Below are 20,366 nucleotides of genomic sequence, written 5' to 3'. Positions count from 1 at the left end.
TAAATAAATTAACTCCACATACTTGAAATATGTGTATAGGTTTTACATAGAAAATGGTCCTGTACATCCAAATGTTGAAAATGGCTTGTATTAAAAGTCAGTACTATCATAAACACTTAACCACTTCTGGACTGGAAGATTTCCCCCCTTAATAACCCGGCCATTTTTTGCGATTGGGCGCTGCGTCGCTTTAACTGACAATTGCGCGGTCGTGCGACGCTGTACCCAAATACAATTGATGTCCTTTTTTTCCCTCCACATTTCTCCGCTTAAAGAGGAAGTAAACCCTCCTCAGGAAGTTGTACCTATAGGTAAGCCTATGATAAGGCTTACCTATAGATACTGTAAATATCTCCTAAACATGTACGGTTTAGGAGATATTTACCTTTAATGCAGCCAGTGACGTCACTGGCGCATGCGCTCTGAAGGAACGGCTGATCGTGCCGTTCCTTCAGAGCCCCGTGCCGTGACCGTCGGCTCCCGCGCGCGTGCGCGGGAGTGACGTCACCGCGGCTCCGGCCAATCAGATGGCCGGATGCCGCGATCCCGGAAGACGGGCGACTGAACATGTCGCTCGTCATACAGGTAAGAGAGCGGCACGGCGGGGGCTCGTTCTAAGGTAAGTATTTCATAATGAGCTAGTATGCGATGCATACTAGCTCATTATGTCTTTCTCTTGCAGGTTGTAAGAAAAAAAAATTTTTTTTGAACGAGTGTACAACCTCTTTAATGCCTGCCTTTTTTATCGCCCTGCAGGACCTATATTTAGAGACTGTTTTTATATCACACTGCAAGGACCTCCTCTGGGATCCTGCCTGTATTGCACGCTTGCAAGGACCCCTTTACTGCGCATGCGCAGTTGGATGCATTATCCGACGAGAGGCATTATTCGATAGAACAATTTGAGTTAGCATTCCGCCTCCCAGGTGTTCCATCAGATTACACGATCTGATGAGTAGCGGTAATCTGCATAGAACAGGGGAATAAGGTCCTGGCGGGGCGATATGAATGCACGCTTTCAGAGGAGGGGAGGTCCTTGCAGGGCGATACAAAGGCAGACGGCTAGAGGAGGAGGTCCTTGCAGGGCGATACAAAGGCAGACGGCCAGAGGAGGAGGAGGTCCTTGCAGGGCCATATAAAGGCAAACATTCATATCCTCTTCCTTTCTGGGCTGAGGAGGACAAAGATGGAGGAAGGAAAGGTATGGCGGGCTTGCACTGTAGGGCAATCCCTGCAAATATCCCCGCCATCCGATCATGGTCCTCCTCACCAGCAGCCTGTGTAGATGGAGGAGTATGTTTGGAGTGTTTTCTATGGGATATCTCCAGCGGGGTGAGTTTTGGGTTTGGTGTGCAGCCTGCATTGGGGTGACTGGGCCCCAGGTGGCTTCTCCCTCCATGGTCTGCTTATTGAATGGCTTCCTAAGAGATGTACAGGGTGGTTTCCTGGTCACAATATTTTTATTTGGACAACAAAGGGGACACACAATGATATAGAGTCCCCTTTCCCCCAGTGTGTCCCCTGTGCCTCCCTTCTGGCCTAGGAGTAAATGGCATTGCCCAGTATAGATCCTGCCCTTGTGTGGCTGGGCAATCATCATAGGTGTGACATGTGTGTACGCCCCCATTTGTAGTTTAAAGTCATTCTAAGCTGCTGTTCCCACTTCATTGCCATGGGATTAATTTTTTTTTTTTTTTATAGTTCCAAATTGTGTGATGATCAGTAGCACCTCACCGGTGTTTATGGGCACCTCACTGCTGGCAAATTGATGTGTGAACAGGGGCTAAAGGCTGGTTATTCTAGATCAGGGATCCTCAAACTACAGCCCTCCAGCTGTTGCAGGACTACACATCCCATGAGGCATTGTAAAACTCTGAAATTCACAGACATGATTAGGCATGATGGGAATTGTAGTTCCTGAACAATTGGAGGGCTGTAGTTTGAAGACCCCTGTTCTAGATTGTAAGCTCTAAGGAGCAGGGCCCTCTAGTTCCTCCTGTTTTGAATTGTATTGGAACTGTAGTGTCTTCCCTCACATTGTAAAGCGCTGCGCAAACTGTTGGCGCTATATAAATCCTGTATAATAACGTGCTTTAATTACTAAAAAAAAAAAAAAGTTCTTCCCTGATCTGTGCAGTGGCTTTGCACAGAGCAGCCCGGATCTGCCTCTTGTGGGGACCCCTCCTTCCACCCCCCCCAAGGTGCCCACCATAGCAAGCTGTTCTGAGGTCACTTGTACATGCTCGCTCTAGAGCTTGGCTCCACTCGTGTTTGGCAGCAGCTGGAGCGTCCCTACCAGGCGTTCACCCCCCTCCCCTTTTTTTATGCTGGGGTGGGCAGGAAACGTGCTTTATTTTGGCTCTCCCCCCATGTCCTAGATGAGCATGTCACCTGCTCCTGCCACCTCCTGGGATACCTACCTCTCCTATCCCAACAGGCATAGAAATGGAAAGATGGAGGACCTTGCAGTGCTCTAAGGAGATGCTGTAGTAACCCAGAAGACATCTGACTCCCAATGCCTTAGGAGAGGAAAACTTCAGCACAGGACTTAAGCCTCGTACACTCGCGTCGATAGTTGGATGTGAATTTTCAGCAAACGTTCAGATCGGCCGATTTTCGGCTTGTTGGTATGCTTCCGACAACCGACTGCAGATTTTTTTCGGCTGAAAAGTCGGTGTGCAGGCTATAAAATTTTTGTTGGCCGTCAACACAACGGGTGATTTTCCGTCAGTACAGATTTTGGCAGACAAAAATCTGATGAGCAAGACTGGGCATGCTCAGATGAAAAAACACACGGAAAGTAAACCATCACATGAAATCACTTCTGAAGTTGGTTTTTGTTGGCCGAGAAAATTTGTGTGCAGTCTAGAGCACATTTCAACCAACACAACACTGGACAAAAGACGGCCGATAATCGTTGCGTGTGTACGAGGCATTAGTGTGGTGTTCTCAAAGAACACTTATTCTTGGGGTGGGCATCTATATTCAGCATCAATTGGAAGCTGGGATCCTGTGTGTGTAGAGTTGACATGGCTGACATTAGAATATGCCCCTACCCAGGGTGGTGAAGATCAAAGTTGCCACTTGATAAGATTTTACTCCACTTTATCCAAAGGCAAAGGATTTTTTTTATTTTATTTAAACACTTAAAAATCTGGTGTTGTGTGAGTGACTAAATATTTACACGTTGTGCCTGTGTACTCAAAGTAGTCCAGCTTCCCTTTGAACAATGCAGAAACCACCTAGCATCTTTCTCCAGAGTGTACATAGTTTACCCCTTTGTATATAGTTTCCTAAACTGCTGCATTGCAGATCTGTTTTGGCTTGTGCTGAGATCTTGGGCTCCACTCACACCTGGATATTCCAGGATCGCAACGCTGCTGCCCAAAAGCTTGTGGTGTTTTGGGGGTTTTTTTTTTTTTTTTTTGAGCCATGAGCTTCGCACCTTGCAATTTATCATGGTAAAATTGCAGGGTGATTGGGGTGCCTTTAGGAAGTAATGGCATTGGGTGATTCTTCCTGCGATTCTGTAATGCCCAGTTGTGAATGGAGTCTTATGTCGTTCCTTTGTTCATTTGCAGGTCAGGATCCAGAAATGACGGTCTTGGAATAAATGGGGTAAGTGTAAGCTTTGTGAAATCTCCTGCTTCTCTCATTACATTGTGTGGTCTCTACATGATGACGTATTAATTAACTGATCCTAGTTTGATGCCATTTTTTCCGCAGCGTTCTGACAAGCCACCTGTACGTGTGATGCTCGTGTACTCTACATTCATTTGTGGCTAACCCATTCTCTTCTTGTGATAGGTTTCCCTGACTGGTACCTGCTGTCAAGTCTGCCGGTCTCCAGAGTTGGCCAAGGTAAGAACCTAGTTAGCACTGTTTTATATTCAGGCTGGTTTCACACTGGTGCGATGCGGAAAACCCTGCGATCCATTGCGGGTTCCCGCATCACACCTGAATCGCAGACTGTTCACACGGACATTTGCGAACTGTTGCAGGTGTCATGTAAAGTTAATGACACTCCCAGATCAGTTCTTAGATCGCAGTGTGACATGGTATAGGAATCGCATTGGTCTGAACACCCATGTGATCCGATTCCAGTGCAATGCAAATTCAGCCATCCAAACTATGGCTGAATTTGCAATAAACAGTATCTCACAAAAGTGAGTACACTCCTTGCAATTTTGTAAATATTTTATCTTTTCATGTGAAAACACTGAAAAAAATGACACTTTGCTGCAATGTAAAGTAGTGAGTGTACAGATTGTAAACAGTGTAAATTTACTGTCCCCTCAAAATAACTCAACACACAGCCATTAATGTCTAAACTGCTGGCAACAAAAGTGAGTACACCCCTAAGTGTAAATGTCCCAAATTAGGCCCAAAGTGTCTTATTTTTTGTGGCCACCATTATTTTCCAGCACTGCCTTAAACCTCTTGGGCATGGAGTTCACCAGAGCGTCACAGGTTGCCACTGGAGTCCTCTTCCATTCCTCCATGATGACATCATGGAACTGGTGGATGTTAGAGACCTTGCACTCCACCTTTAAATTTGCAGCTGCCCCACAGATGCTCAATAGGGTTTAGGTCTGGCGACATGCTTGACAAGTCCATCACCTTTACCCTCAGCTTCTTTAGCAAGGCAGTGGTGTCCTTGGAGGTGTGTTTGAGGTCGTTATGTTGGAATACTGCCCTGCGGCCCAGTCTCCGAAAGGGGGTCATGCTCTGCTTCAGTATGTCACAGTACATGTTGGCATTCATGGTTCCCTCAATGGAACTGTAGCTCCCCAGTGCCGGCAGCACTCATGCAGCCCCAGACCATGACACTCCCACACCATGCTTGACTGTAGGCAAGACACACTTGTCTTTGTACTCCTCACCTGGTTGCCACCACACACTTGACACCATCTGAACCAAATGAGTTTATCTTGGTCTCATCAGACCACAGGACATGGTTCCAGTAATCCATGTCCTTTGTCTGCTTGTCTTCAGCAAACTTCGTGGGCTTTCTTGTGCATCATCTTTAGAAGAGGCTTTCTTTTTGGATGACAGCCATGCAGACTAATTTGTGGCATAAGGTCTGAGCACTGTCAGGCTGGCCCACCACCCACCTTCAACCTCTGCAGCAATGCTGGCAACACTCATGTCTATTTCCCAAAGACATCCCCTGGATATGATGTTGAGCATGTGCACTCAACCTCTTTGGTTGACCATGGCGAGGCCTGTTCTGAGTGGAACTTGTCCTGTTAAACCCCTGTATGGTCTTGGCCACCGTGCTGCAGCTCAGTTTCAAGGTCTTGGCAAACTTCCTATACCCTTGGTCAGTGGTCCTCAACCCTGGCCTACAGGGCCCACTAACAGGCCAGATTTTAGGTATTACCTTGGGGAGATGCAGACTAGAGTACTGCAATCACTGAGCAGCAAATGATATCACCTGGGATGTATTTCAGTTATCTTGAAAATCTGGCCTGTTAGTGGGCCCTGTAGGCCAAGTTTTATGAGGACCACTGCCCTAGGTCATCCTTATGTAGAGCAACAATTATTTTGTTTAGATCCTCAGTTCTTTGCCATGAGGTGCCATGTTGAACTTCCAGTGACCAGTATTGGAGTGGGAGCGATGACACCAATTTTAACACATCTGCTGCTCATTCACATCTGAAACTTTGTAACACTGAGTCACATGACACCAGGGAGGGGAAATGGCGAATTGGGACCAATTTGGACATTTTCATATAAGGGATGTACCCCATTTTGTTGCCAGCGGTTTAGATGTTAATGTCTTGTGTGTTGGGTTATTTTGAGGGGACAGCAAATTTTACACTGTAGTCAGTGTTGTCACAAGAAGAAAAGATGTAAAATATTTACAAAAAATGTGTGGGGTGTACTCACTTTTGTGAGATACTGCATTGACATCACAAAGCAGATCAGCGGGGATGCCTATGCACAGGGCCAGCGGCTGCGATTGGCCACCCAAGATTGCTTCCCTCTGAGAGGACGGTCAGCTGTTGTAAATACAGCTGACCATTCTTCTCTCAAATGATCAGAGCGCCTGTGATTCTTCTATATAGGATCACAGGTCTATGGTTATTACAAGCCCCTCCCCCCACAAATGGTTAATACTCCCCTAGGCTCACATTTAACCCCTTGATCACCCACTAGGTTAACCCCTTCCCTGCCAATGTGCATGTTTTTAGCACTAATTACTGTAGTAATGTCACATCAATTTTATTTGGGTATAGTGTCGCACAACCGTGCAATTTTCCATTGAAGTAACACAGTGCCGCATTGCAATAAAATGGCTGGTCAATAATGGAACAAATCCTTCGGTCCAGAACTGGTTAATATATGACCCAAGCCTGTTCCCTTAGCTTTAAATATTCTGAGTGTAAGTGATGACACCTTGACTAGAGTCTCTGAAACTTTGTGAAGTTCAAGTAAACGCTCTGATACACTCAGATTATCCAATTCCTTGTTAGAGTAAACCAAAGCATGACTGTTAACGGATGGAACCCAAACACGTTTTGCATGCTTTGAGTGTGTTCCAGGATCTCACGATTCCACTATGCTGAGATGTGAATGGGGCCTAACAAAACCAAACAAGCCAATGGCATGTTATGTTGAAGACTTCTCATCTGAGAAACTTGGGAGTGAATTTTGGAGTGACACAATTTGAACGGGCTGCCCTCCGATTCAAAAACACACCAAAGTAGCCCCTGTACATTTTTATGGAAAAGTATTTTGGCATGTTTGTGACTTGCACATTTTAGTGTAACTAAACCGTTTATCACATTTGGGATGCCTTTAAAGGGTAATTCCAATTTAATGGGGGGGGGGGGGGGGCGCGGCGGCAAATAAAATATAGCATATACAGTTGCTGCACAAGTCATATTGTACTTTATTGGTATTAAATATGGATCTTTCCTTTCCTTTTCAATATGTAGCACTGAGCTTTTCTGTAAAAATACAATCTTGCTACTTGGAGGTGTTCTGTACACAGAATGCAGTCATCTGCCCTTAAATCAGGCATGCAGGCAGAAGGCTGTGCTTAGCCAATAATACCCCTCCTCCCCTTCCTGAAGACTCCTGGGATTTAACATAATTTTGGCCTAGAGTGTGGTTGGCAACCAGAGCAGGACCCTGTTGTGTGTGCCAACTGAGGCAGTCCAACATAGTGCCTGCTGCGTAACTAACTAGAGTATTCGTGATAAACATTTTGATTGGGGTTGCATTTCATTGTGGATTTTAACTTCAGGGTTTAGAACAGAGTTTAAATACAAGCCGTTTTATACTATATGGAGTACAGAATACATACCACCTTTCAAGCATGCAAAGGTGACCCTATTTATTGGATTTGATTTATGATCATATTCCATAGTATTAGTCAGGCAGTACTTTGGACATCTAAATTTTGTTTGCCTGCCCGGTTTTGCCATCTGTCTCATAGGGGGAAAATGCCTCCAAATGGAGGGAATCTCATCCAGAACTAGTGTCCCCATTGGGGGGATTTCTGTTCTATTAATGTCCTGATGTCAACCCAAAATCTTTAATTTTTGGTAATGGTAGACTGGACGAATAGAGTTAAAGCTCTGTAACGGAAGGACAAACTACTAAAAACTGACAGGGGTTCTAATTCCATGCTCTCAAACTTCTAAAAATTTGCCTTTTATTTAGACTTTTAACATTTTGCGTGAGTATTTATACTTTGTGTACTGTCTCAAAGTAGTCATCTTGCCTTCGATAAATGCAGACACTGTTAAGCATCTTGCTCCAGAATGTGCATAGACAGTCTTCCCCTTTGTAATTTCCTAAACTGCTGCATTGCGGATCTGTTTTGGCTTGTGCTGAGATCTTATGTCTTGCCTTTTTTAAAATGTATTTTTCCTCTTGCAGGTCAGGATCCAGAAATGACAGCCTTGGAATAAATGGAGTAAGTGTAAGCTTTGTGACACCTCCTGTTTTCTATCATTACATTTGTGTGGTCTCTACATGATGACTTATTTATGAACTGATCCTAGTTTGATGCCATTTTTTCCGCAGCGTTCTGACAAGCCACCTGTACATGTGATGCTCGTGCACTCTACATTCATTTGTGGCTAACCCATTCTGTTTTGTAATAGGTTTCCCTGACTGGTACCTGCTGTCAAGTCTGCCAGTCTCCAGAGTTGGCCAAGGTAAGAACTAGTTGGCACTGTTTATATTCAGGCTGCTAACATTTTATTTTCTTGGGCAGACTGATATCTGCCTTGTAAATTTTTTTTTTTTTTCCCCCCGTTCTCTCTATGCTTGTGTAAGCTTTAGAAGCATTTTCTTTAAAATTCAAATTTGTGCAGCCTGTCACTTTGCCCTTGAGGAGCAAAATAAGTCTCTATCTACCCACAAATCTACCCCTGCCCTGTACTCCAGCCTTTTGGCAGAGACTGCTTCAAAGATGTGAGAAGCAAAATTGTTTTATACAAACTTGATAGACAACTGGTTAAAGCAGAGTTCCCTTGAAAAGTGGTTCTTCCGCTTTAAGGCCTCCTAGTTGTGAAATGGAACTTTTGGGGAGAAGCGGGTACCTGATTTTTGATGGGTACCTACTCTGTCAGTTCCAGTCACCTAAGGTGATGAGAAACAGAAGTTCTTTTCCAAAAGTCTTTTGGGACTCGTGACCGGTCCTAGAATATTCTGGGACCATTCAGAGCGCAGCTCCGCTTGCACGTGGGCACTAGGCTGTGAAGTTGCAGCCTGGTTCCCATAGAAGAGAAGCTGGTGCCGCCAAGGGAGGACACTGGGAGAACATGGCTGCAGTGAGTATACTGCTGTATCGTGGGACAGGTGAGTGGCTGTTAAAAGTCAAGCGGCTACAAATTTTGTAGCTACTGATTTTTTTTTTTTTTTTTTTAATAAACAAAAATGATGAACTCTGTTTTAAGATGTGACTTAAGCCTCAGTGGAATTCCTGCAGCATCGTTCTACCCAAATTGTTTTTGGTTGGAGTTGCAGTTTAGAGTTCACCCACTGTGCAGTGAGTGTTACTGATTTTTGCTGTCTTTCCTCCGTGGTTTACAAAAGCAGTTTTTGATTCTTTACCCTTTGACCCCCAACAATATGTTCTCCAGATCTAAATAGTCTGAGTGTAAGTGATGACACCTTGACTAGAGTCTCTGAAACTTTGTGAAGTTCAAGTAAACGCTCTGATACACTCAGATTATCCAATTCCTTGTTAGGGTAAACCATAGCATGACAACTGTCGGTGTCTTGTGGTGTGTTTTTGGAGTGACACCATTCATTTGAACGGGCTGCCCTCTGGTCCAAAAGTAGCCCCTGTACATTGTACATTTTTTTTTTTTTTTTTCCTTTTTTGGAGCACCTTTTTGAATTGCTTGTTTTGGTGTAGCATTTCTTTATTACATTTAATAATGTATAGAGCTCAAACATGCGTTTCAGAATCGTGGGCATGATTCTGTAATAATTATGATGTGAAAATCCACACTAGGTTATATAAATTGAGCGGCTGTGATGCCAATTTGTGATGTAAACAAAAGCAGCGCTACAAATAAGTACGTGTAATCAGCACCCACAAAAGTGCATAAAATTAAAATTGCAAAGGTGTTGCCAATAAATCAAATGAGCTGCAGGAGTTCCTCGATGCTGACAATAAGGTGCAAAAATGCAATTACTATAAAACAAAGTTAAAAAATACAGGCAGCTATTCATCCACTCATAAAGGGGAAAAATCAGTGTATGTATAGATGCATCTGAAATTCATCAATCCTTAAATACAGTATATTGTCCATTGATTAAAGGAGTTTGCATACAGTCTACCCCTTTTTTGTAGATAGTTTTTGAAAGTGCTGAATTGCAGATCTGTTTTGCCTTGTGACAAGATGTTATGTTGTACCTTTTTGTTCTCTTGCAGGTCAGGATCCAGAAATGATGGCCTTGGAATTAAAGGGGTAAGTGTAAGCTTTGTGAAACCTCCTGTTTCTAGCATTACGTTTAGTGGTCTCTACATGATGATGTATTTTATCAACTGATCCTAGTTTGATGCCATTTTTTTTTCCGCAGCGTTCTGACAAGCCACCTGTACATGTGATGCTTGTGTACTCTACATTTTACTTGTGGCTAATCCATTCTTTTCTTGTAATAGGTTTGCCTGACTGGTACCTGCTGTCAAGTCTGCCAGTCTCCAGAGTTGGCCATGGTAAGAATAAGTTGGCACAGTGTTCTTATTCAGGCTAACATCTGAGTTTTCATGTTGGCAGACTGAGCTAAACTGCCTTGAAAAGTAATCTTCCCATTCTTCTGTATGCTTGTAGAAGCTTCAGAAGCACTTTCTTAAAATTCATATTTAATGTTGTGCAGGCTGTCACTTTGCCCTTGAGGAGCAAAATAAGTCTCTTGATACCTTCCCACAAATCAATCCCCTGTACCCCAGCCTTATGGAAGATGCTGCTTTGCTGGAAACTGCTTTGAAGATGTGAGAAGCAAAATGTTTTTTTATACAAACCGCATAAGACTGCTTAGTGTTCCTAAACCCAGGACCCTGAATTCACTATATCTGGTCTCCCACAGTACATGGAAATGCAATTATTATCAATATAAATAGCTAAATACTGTTTCTCATCAGCAGTATATAGCAGTCTTGTGACCTCCTGTTAAAGCTTGTAGGAGGAGTTTTCATTCTCCTCTGGCTGTCCATTGAGGCTGGGCTGCATGACGCCTGACCCTCTGTCTGGACTGTGCTGATTGGGCCTGTGTTGATCACTTGCATCCTCCCTAGAAGGGGAAAATTCTCTGCACATGCTCAGTTTGGTGTGTATTTGCTAGTGCCCCCAAGGCTCTGTACGATCAGCAGATGGATTTGGGACAGTGAAACGGGAGGATCAGAAAACGGGATCAAACAGCCTTTTTACACAATGCAGAGGATTACCCCCTTGGATTCCACCAGGAGTATAACAAGCATGCTTTACTGTGTGTATATATACCTCGGAGGAACTCCTGCAGAAATGTTCTACATTGTTTTTGTTGGAGTTGCAGTTTAGCGTTCCTCAAACTGTGCAGTGAGTATTGATTTTGCAGTCTTCCCTTGGTGAGGTTTACAAAGCCATTCTGATTCTTCACTTGATTTAAATAGTCTGAGTGTAAGTGATGACACCTTGACTAGAGTCTCTGAAACTTTGTGAAGTTCAAGTAAACGCTCTGATACACTCAGATTATCCATTTCCTTGTTAGAGCCCATTCACACTAGCACGACTTGTGTCGCCCCAGGTCCCTTGACATAACAAAAGCAATGTTAATCAATCAGTGCCGTCTTAACTGGCACTACTGAAGTCGCTCCGACTTCAGAAAAGGGTCCTGTACTACTTTGAGGCGACCTGTGATCCGACTTGTGCCACATTGTTGGGGTCCTGTAGTTCGTTTGGCTGCTGGTGTGGGTGTAATGGGAATAATAAAGTGGAAGCATGTGAGATTTATATTGTAGCGGATTTAAATAAATAAAATGCCTATTGTGGGGGAGCTTGATCTCAACCCCTATGTGACTAGTGTTTGGGACTAGCACTGCCAAATGGTAGGTCATATGCTAACCATACTTTGTGAGGGTTTGTTCACCCTAAGGCCTCTTGCACATTGGATGTTTTCAGCTGCTCCTAGGGGTGTCTGGCAGCGACCCTGTCCCAAGTTGGAATGCTTGGGCTTTACAGTTCCTAACCCCCCGGCCCATTTCCAAAAGGATGTGATGTCTACAGCAGTGTTTCTCAACCTTTTTTCAGTTGTGGCACACTTAACAATTCTGCACAATCTCTAGGCACCCCATTCTAAAATGTAAAAAAAAAAAAAAACTAAACGAATAGGTTTACATAACGCAGCAACATCCATTCACATGGGGCAATCTAACATTAGAAGTGATTTATTCCTCCACTATTGCAAACTGGTAGGGACTAGTGTTCTAGGGTTTCTCTTCTCCCTTAGTTTCTCTTCTTCTGTTTGCTAATGTGACCCTAGTGCTGATGGAGAGGGGATGAGGAGGAGTAAATAAGGGTGCTCTGCAAGCACCGTCATTCTCCTTACCAACAAGTGATGTCACTGGTTGCCAGGGTGCCAGTGGCTTGACCCGCACAGTGCCCAGGGTGCCAGTGGCTTGACCCACACAGTGCCCAGGGATGTCAGGGTGCCAGTGGCTTGACCAGCACATTGCCCAGAGTTGTAATTCTACAAAGTAAAAACATGTGACAACTTGTTGCCCCTTTTAGCCATTTTGCCAAGGCACCCCTGAAGAACCCAGGAGGCACACTGGGGTGCCACGGCTGGTTGAAAAAGGCTGGTCTACAGTATTTTTCCTACTGAGCGTCTTGCAATAAGACTCCTGGTGTCCAGTAGATACATGTGTCCAATGTTTTCCAGAAGTTCCTTGGTTGCTCCTATTGAGTGTTTTAAGTTAGTGGTATTTCAATTCCATTTTAACTTTTTTTTTTTTTTTTTTTTTTTCTTCCCTAGATGCTGCTTGGAGTGGTCCTAATTAAAAGGTACTTTTTTTTTTTTTTTTTTTCTCAAGGAAACCTACTTGTAAACTGTATTGCAGTCTTATACAGACATGCCATTGGGCCATGTCTGTATGGTAAATTCTCAAACCTGGCTTTAAATCCTGTGCAAACTGAACCGTAGGCTTTGGGTAGAAAGTGGTTCCAACCAGCTGAGTTTGTGAAGAGGGTTGGTGGGTTGTGAGTTGAAATAAGTTGTAAACTTGACTGGTGGGGAAAGTGTGTGGATGATGACACTAAAGCCGCCCACACGATCAGATTATCAAACGATCTGTCGTCCGTTTTTTGTTGCATGCTAGTCTGATGTGGAAAGTGAAGAGGTTACTTTCATATGAAAATTCTCTTACGACAGAATTCAACTTCAGAAGTGATGTCATGTGTTGCATTGTTTTGTATGTGCTCTTTCCTTTCTGAGCATGCCTAGTCTTGCTCTTATGATTTTTTTCGGACAAAAACTGTACTAATTAAATTAAAATCGGACGTTGTGTTGACTTTCGATAAAAAATTTATTGCCTGCACATTCAGTTTTTGTCCGAAAATCCGTAATCGGCTGTCAACAGCACCATACTAACAATCCGTAAATCAGCAGATCGTTAGTAGTACGAAATTTTCCTTTTTTTTTTTTTATCGTGTACGGGCCTTTACTACGGCATCAGAATCTATTCAAAAACTCAAGACTAAACGCTTTGATACAAGTCGCTTGCCAATGGAATGCCAAATGCAGTATGACTCTTAAGTATCTTAATTGCATTTTAAAGAGACTTGTATAGCATTTAAACACAACAAGCCTAAGGGGTATATAAACTGCAATACTTATTCTGCACTCCAGCAGACTTGTCCACACTAGTACCAGTCCCCCAAAGCCTTTTCGTTAATCACTTCACCTCCGTAAGGTTTCCCCACCTTCATAGCAGGCTTTTTTTTTTTTTTTTTTTTTTTTTTTTTTTTTTATGCTGAACTGGGTTACTTTAACTGACAATTGCACAGCCTTGTCACACTGTAACCAAATATTTGTTTCGACCCATAAATAGAGCTTTCTTTTGGTGGTATTTGACCACCGCTGCTTTTACTAGGGGAAGGCATGGATCTTTGTCCCTGCTTTGCAGTAACACCGGATCCCAATGCCTTCCCTAATGCCTTTAATAATTCAGAGTTCAGTGAATGAGAACTACAAGCTGAAAAGTGTTCAAAACTACCAGGGTGCTGTTGAGCGCTATAGGTAGTTGAGTCTCCTGTCATTATGTAACTGCATGCCTGTATGAGCAGACAGCTTAAACAGACTGTTTGCAATAAACCTGCATAGCACCTGCGATCTGCTAATCTTTGGTACCATGCTTTGCAGGCTCATGCAAACTGTTTTTTGTTTTTTTTCAAAGGTGACTTTTTTTAAAAGAGAAGTCCACCCTGCACCTAAAGGCCTACACGATTGAACTATCTAGCCCTGTGAAGAAGAAATCGGTATACTTGACTTTTTTTTGCCAATCTAACCTGACCCCACATTGTAATTCTGTGGGTGATGTTACTTCCATTCTTTTCACAGCCATTGTCGGCCATATCCTCTGCAGTGCTTCCACTGCTGGAGGTCGGATTGGCTTCAATAAAGGTGAGTACACTGATTTCTTCTTTACAGGGCTAGATAGGTTAGTGTTATATCTTGGAGATGCAGGGATTTTAGTCTTAGGGGTGGACTTCTCCTTTTTGTGTGGTGTGTTTTTTTTTTTTTTTTTTAATCCAATGGAGTCCCATTTCCAATAACTAACTAGTGTCTTGAAGTTCAAAGCAGAGAATGTTAAAACTGTGGTGATTTTCTGTTGGTAAGGGGATGCTTATGGGCATGGAGCAAATGCTGTTCTTGCTCCTGCTCTGCATCTATTTTATTCAATTTTCTACTGGTTATAAGAATTAGATGGGTGCTGGAAGGTATACACACGTTCGATAGACAGCTGCTAGCTATGTGTTTATAAGAGAAACTTCTACTGCACTTTCTCTGGTCAGTCTGCCTTGGCTCTTGAAGTGGTAAAAACTGCAATAGGTTCTTTTGGTTTAATACCAAGTCTTAAGCTGGCCATACACTAGGTGAAAAATCGTTAAACTCATTTTCAAAGAACAAAAAACAGCCTTGGGAGCAGATGATCGTGCCATTATGCAAGACCAAATTTTGAATGATAAATTGTTGAATGGACACAAATGCATCTGTTTCGTTCAGTTTGTCAGATATGCCTAGTGCAAACAGTTTGGGCGAGAAACACATTAACCTTTTTCAATTTATCGTTTGTTCGCAGAATTTTCCAAACTGTTCCTTCAAATTTTAGGCTCTGAAAAGTTAAACTATTTTCTATTTGCCCATTAACTGGACGAAGAACGGACCAAAGGACAGATTTTCGAACGATTTTTCGGCTAGTGTAGGGCCAGCATAAGATGAGGTTTTTTTTTTTTTTTTTTTTTTTTTTGTTAGGCTTTTATTTTTTTCACCTGGGGATCTGGCCAAGTACATCTGTTTTTCTACAGCTCTCCTCCAAAGGTATCAGTTAAGAGTGAGAATTGGACCCCCCCACCACACCACAACATTCAGTAGTGTGTTGGAGGGATCATTGAAAATCATATCTTATGGCACATCAATGAATGTTTGTGTAATGGTGGAAAACCAACCTTAAGCTTATAGAATGGCACCTTAAGTATGACAGCAAGCTGCTACACATGCCGTGTGGATTACTATTGCTTTTAAAAAGTGTTGTATTTTTTGCTGCCTCAAAGCAATGATTAAGCTAAATTGGTCTAAAAAAAATTCTGTTTAACGAACTGTATGCACTGTTCATGATTTTTCTTTTACTTCATGATTTTTCTTTTTCTCCGTAGATGTTTCCTTCCTGCGACTGAATCCAGACCATAGGATTGAGGATACACTTGAGAATGACACAAATAATCATTTTCAGTCTGCTGCCTCAGTTTTTCTGATGGAAATTTGCATATACTCCAGAATGTTATGAAGAGTGATCAGATGAATTGCAGTTAATTGTGTAGTCTCTCTTTGCCATGAAAATAATCCCATAAGCATTTGCACTGCTTTTCAGCCCTGGCACAGAAGGACCAGCTGACATGCCAGTGATTCTCGTTAACATGGGTGTCAGTGATGAGGCAGGAAATCTATCTGTGATGCTGATTTAGTATAACAGACTGGAAGCTTTAAAAGGAGGGGAGTGCTTGAAATTCTGTTAACCATGCTTACTTGTGAGGAAATGCGTGCAGTCATCGTTGCTTTGCACAAAAAGGGATTCACAGGCAAGGATATTGCTGCTACTAAGATTGCACCTAAATCAACCATTTATCGGATCATCAAGAACTTCAAGGAGAGGGGTTCAATTGTTGTCAAGAAGGCTTCAGGGTGCCCAAGAAAGTCCAGTAGGCGCCAGGACCGTCTCCTACAGTTGATTCAGCTGCGGGACCGGGGCACCACCAGTGCAGAGCTTGCTCAGGAATGGCAGCAGGCAGGTGTGAGTGCGTCTGCACGCACAGTGAGGAGACGACTTTTGGAGGATGGCCTGGTGTCAAGAAGAGCAGCAAAGAAGCCACTTCTCTCCAGGAAAAACATCAGGAACAGATTGATATTCTGCAAAAGGTACAGGGATTGGACTGTGAAGGACTGGGGTAAAGTCATTTTCTCTGCTGAATCCCTTTTCCAATTGTTTGGGGAATCTGGAAAAAACCTTGTCCAGCGAAAAGGTGAGCACTACCATCAGTCTTGTGTCATACCAACAGTAAAGCAGCCTGAGACTGTTCATGTGTGGGGATGCTTCTCAGCCAAGGGAGTGGGCTCCCTCACAATTTTGCCTAAGGACACAGCCCTAAATAAAGAGTGGTACAAAAACATCCTCCGAGAGCAACTTCTGCCAACCATTCAAGAACAGTTTGGTGAGGAGCAATGTCTTTTCCAGCATGATGAAGCCCCTTGCCATAAGGCAAAAGTGATAACTAAGTGGCTTGGGGAACAAAACATTGATGTTTTGGGTCCATGGCCAGGAGACTCCCCAGACCTTAATCCCATTGAGAACGTGTGGTCAATGCTTGAGGAGCAAGTGAACAAAAAAAACCCCACAAATTATGACCAACTTGAAGCATTGATTATGCAAGAATGGGCTGCCATCAGTCAGGATGTGGCCCAGAAGTTGATTGATGGCATGCCAGAGAGAATTCGAGAGGTCTTGAAAAGGAAGGGTCAATGCTGCAAATATTGACTCTTAACCTAATTGACAAAAGCCTTGACGCTTCTGAAGTGTTTGTAATTTATCTTTCAGTATACCATAGTAACATCTGACAAAAGATCCAAAATCACTGAAGCAGCACACTTTGTGAAAATTAATCTGTGTTGGTCTGGGCTGTACTATGCAGTGCATAGAGAAATGGGATTATTAATAAACATATTTTTGGGAGCTGTGTATTCCCACCTTTGTGTACTGTACCATTATGGCTGCAATTATGTGCAGTTTTTAATACTGTATTTAACATGTTGCCTGGTAAATAAAAACTACTTGACTGGGTTTTGGGTTTTTTGTTTTTTAAATACTATATTGCCTTGTTTATGAATGGACTTTTCATTATTTGTGTTGGACTGTTTGGCAGTTCTGGACCATATTGACCATATTTCTTTCCAAAAAGATGCACATGAAAGAATGTGGTTAGTTGGTACTGTAAGGGGATGAGTTTCTTAAAAACGCTTATGGTCCTTTTTTTATAATGCTTAGCATTTATGCTGCTGGATTCAGTTTCCCTCGTAATACAAGAAATTTGTGTGTACGATCGCCATCTCGATTCCCCCCTCAAATCTTAAAACGGCATGTCCTTTATCCTTTATCCCTACAGAGCTGTTCTCTGCTCACCCACAGCTTCCAAAAAATACTGATTTTTAACTCTTAAGCAACAAATGTCAAAAGGCTTAGTTTTTAAGAGGTTAAACTGCCCTCCTTCACAGATGAAAATTTTATATAGTAGCTTAGGTTGAATAAAGGCATCAGTCCATCCAGTTCAGGTGTGTCAGTGGCCTGATATTTCCCATAACATGAATCTTGTGATCTGTGAGATGCATGTCTAAAGCCCCGTACACACGCAACGATTATCGGCCGCCCGATCGTCCGTCTTTTGTCCAGAGTTGTTTTGTTGGTTGGAATGTTCCTAGACTGCACACGAATTTTCTCGCCCAACAAAATTCTACTTCAGAAGTGATGTCATGCGTTGGTTTGCTTTCTTTGTTCTTTCTTCACTGAGCATGCCCAGACTTGCTCATCAGAATTTTCCCTGTCGAAATTTGTACTGACTGCACGAAAATCGGCCGTTATGTTGACGGCCAACAAAAATTTTATAGCCTGCACACCAGATTTTTTTCTGCCAAAGTCAGAGTTGGTTGTCGGAAGCATCATACTAACAAGCCGAAAATCGGCAGATCGGAAGTTGGCCGAAAATTCCCTGCCAATTTTCCACGCGTGTGTACGGGGCTTTAGACTTTTATAAAGGTAGCCATACACTCTGCAGCTACCACCAACTGTGGAAGAGAATTCCATGTTCTGACTGCCCTTACAGTGAAGAACACCCTTATTCAGCTTACGGTTAAACTGCCTCTCCTCTAATATTGTGTGCCCACGTGTCTTCTTGCACTCCTTGAGACTAAATTTTTTTTTTTAACATGCTGGGATTGCCATTGAGGTATTTGTAAATCGCTATCATGTGTCCTCTCCAAGGAGAATAAATTAAGTGCTTGTAATTGCTCCGCGTAAGTAAGGTCCTCTACTCCCCTAATTAGTTTAGTTTCCCTTTGGACTCTCTCCAGTTCCAGCACATCCCTTAAGATTGGTGACCAGAACTGGACAGAATACACCAGGTGTGGCTGGACCAGGGTATTAGGAAGTGGTAGGATTATAGTTTTGTCTCTGGAGTATATCCCCCTTCCTTATGCATGCTAATATTCCACTGGTTTTGACAGCTTCAGTGTGACACTGCATGCTATTACTTAGGCTGGCCATACATGTTCAATTTTTGTTGTTAAATTTTTTTTTCTGATTTACCACAAACCACATAATGTGAGGTCAAAGCTAAACACTTTCACTTGTATCCAATTAGGCAGGCCTTTGTACTACATACTTGAAGGTAAATTTCAAGAAAATTGGATCATGTATGGCCAGCCTAAGTCTTATCTTCTACTAGAACCCTGAAATCCTTCTCTATCCTGGATTACCCCAGAGCATAATTTGTGTATTTTTTTTTTTGCCCTAAGTACAATACCTTACACTTCCCTACATTTAAAATCTAATTTGCCACGTAGTTGCACACTTTTATCTTCAGGTCATTCTGTAAGATTTCTCTATCTTGATGAGAAGTTATTGCCCCGCATATCTGTGTCATCTGTGAAAACTGAGATTGAGCTACTGCTTCCGTCCTCTGTTTTTGATAAATTTAACAAAATTAGTCCCAGGACTGAGCCCTGGGGGACCCCACTTACCACTCCTAACCGGTCTGAGTACGTGTTATTTATCACCACCCTTTGGATACGCCCATGTAACCAGTTTTCTATCCAAGAACAAACCTTGAGGTCGATGCTTGCAGACCTTAGTTTGTAGAGAACTATGTCGAATGCCTTAGCAAAAATCCAGATACACCACATCCACCTCCTCATAAAAAGTTAAGATTGGTTTGGCAAGAATGTCCTTTTGTGAAACTCTGCTGATATTGTTGACCTTAGGAAATTCTTCACAATAGTCCCTTATAAACCCTTCCAATTTACATACAATTTTTTTTATGTCTGGCTGAATGGTCTATATAGTTTCCTGGAATATCTCTTCCTTTTTTGAATATTGGTATCACATTAGCTTTTCTCCAGTCTCCAGACATACACTGTCTGTGATGATTGGGAACAACGGTCTAGAAATAACCCTACTGAATTCTTGAGTACTCTCGGTTGCAAGCCAATCTGGTCCTGGCGCTTTGTTAGTGTTAATGTTATCAAATCTTTCCTTGATTTTGCCCTCTGATAGCCACTGCAGCAAGTATTGTGATGTTGTGCTAACCAGACAGTCCTGGTCTGTATACCCCTCCTTTTCGTGTGTATAAACCGAGGAGAAGAAAATATTTAGCACAGTTGCCTTCTCTGTGTCCTCTGTAACCATCCTCCCACATTGTCAATTATGTGTGCAACGTGCTCTGATCTTGCTATTAATGCATTTAACAATTTTAAGACCAGGAGGATTTGCCCCCTTAAAGAGGAAGTAAACTCCTCAATTTTTTTTCCTTCCCTGCAAAGTAAATGCATAATGTGCTAGTATGCATTGCATACTAGCACATTGTGACCCTTGTCTCCAATGAAGCCTGCGATGTCCCAGCTGCTGGCCGCATTCATGTTCACCTGTCTTCCGGGTCTGCGGACTCCGACAGTATTACCGGCCGAAGCCTCGTGATGTCCCTCCCGTGCATGCGCATGGGAGCTGGCAGTCACGGAATAGGGCTCTGAAGAAACGGCACGGCGGCCGTTTCTTCAGAGCTCATGCACCGATGATGTCATAAATGGTGCATGTTTAGGAGATATTTACAGCACCTATAGGTAAACCTTAATATAGGCTTATCTATAGGCAAAAGTAATTAAAGTGGGTTTACACCCACTTTAATGACCAGGCCCTATTTTGCGATTCGGCACTGTTATTTTAACGAACAATTGCATGGTTGTGCGATGCTGTAAAAAAAAAAAAAATCAAAATGTAACATTTTAGGCCAATTTGTTACATATTTTTGGTAAAAAAAAAATAATTCTAATGACACTGGCAGGGAAGGGGTTAACCCTATGGGTGATCAATGGGTAGT

The 20,366-nt window shown here is 42.8% G+C and overlaps 1 long non-coding RNA gene across 3 annotated transcripts; it reads left to right on the top strand.

The window, feature by feature from the left end:
* The first annotated feature begins 1,116 nt into the window (after positions 1-1,116).
* Positions 1,117-10,197, top strand: LOC309560915. 3 transcript variants are annotated; one of them, XR_014225536.1, is made up of 7 exons: positions 1,117-1,201; positions 3,582-3,618; positions 3,808-3,861; positions 7,894-7,930; positions 8,121-8,174; positions 9,905-9,941; positions 10,136-10,197. It is a non-coding gene; the product is annotated as an uncharacterized lncRNA (long non-coding RNA). The 3 variants fall into 3 exon arrangements; XR_014225537.1 differs by having other exon boundaries at positions 1,146-1,332; XR_014225538.1 differs by lacking the exon at positions 3,582-3,618 and having other exon boundaries at positions 1,147-1,332.
* Positions 10,198-20,366: the final 10,169 nt, after the last annotated feature.

Source organism: Pelophylax lessonae (assembly GCF_965119305.1).
Source record: "Pelophylax lessonae genome assembly, chromosome: 7".
NCBI classification, from domain to species: Eukaryota; Metazoa; Chordata; class Amphibia; order Anura; family Ranidae; genus Pelophylax; species Pelophylax lessonae.
The sequence above is the reverse complement of the archived record's forward strand: the minus strand, read 5'-3'. Positions and strand labels throughout refer to the sequence as shown.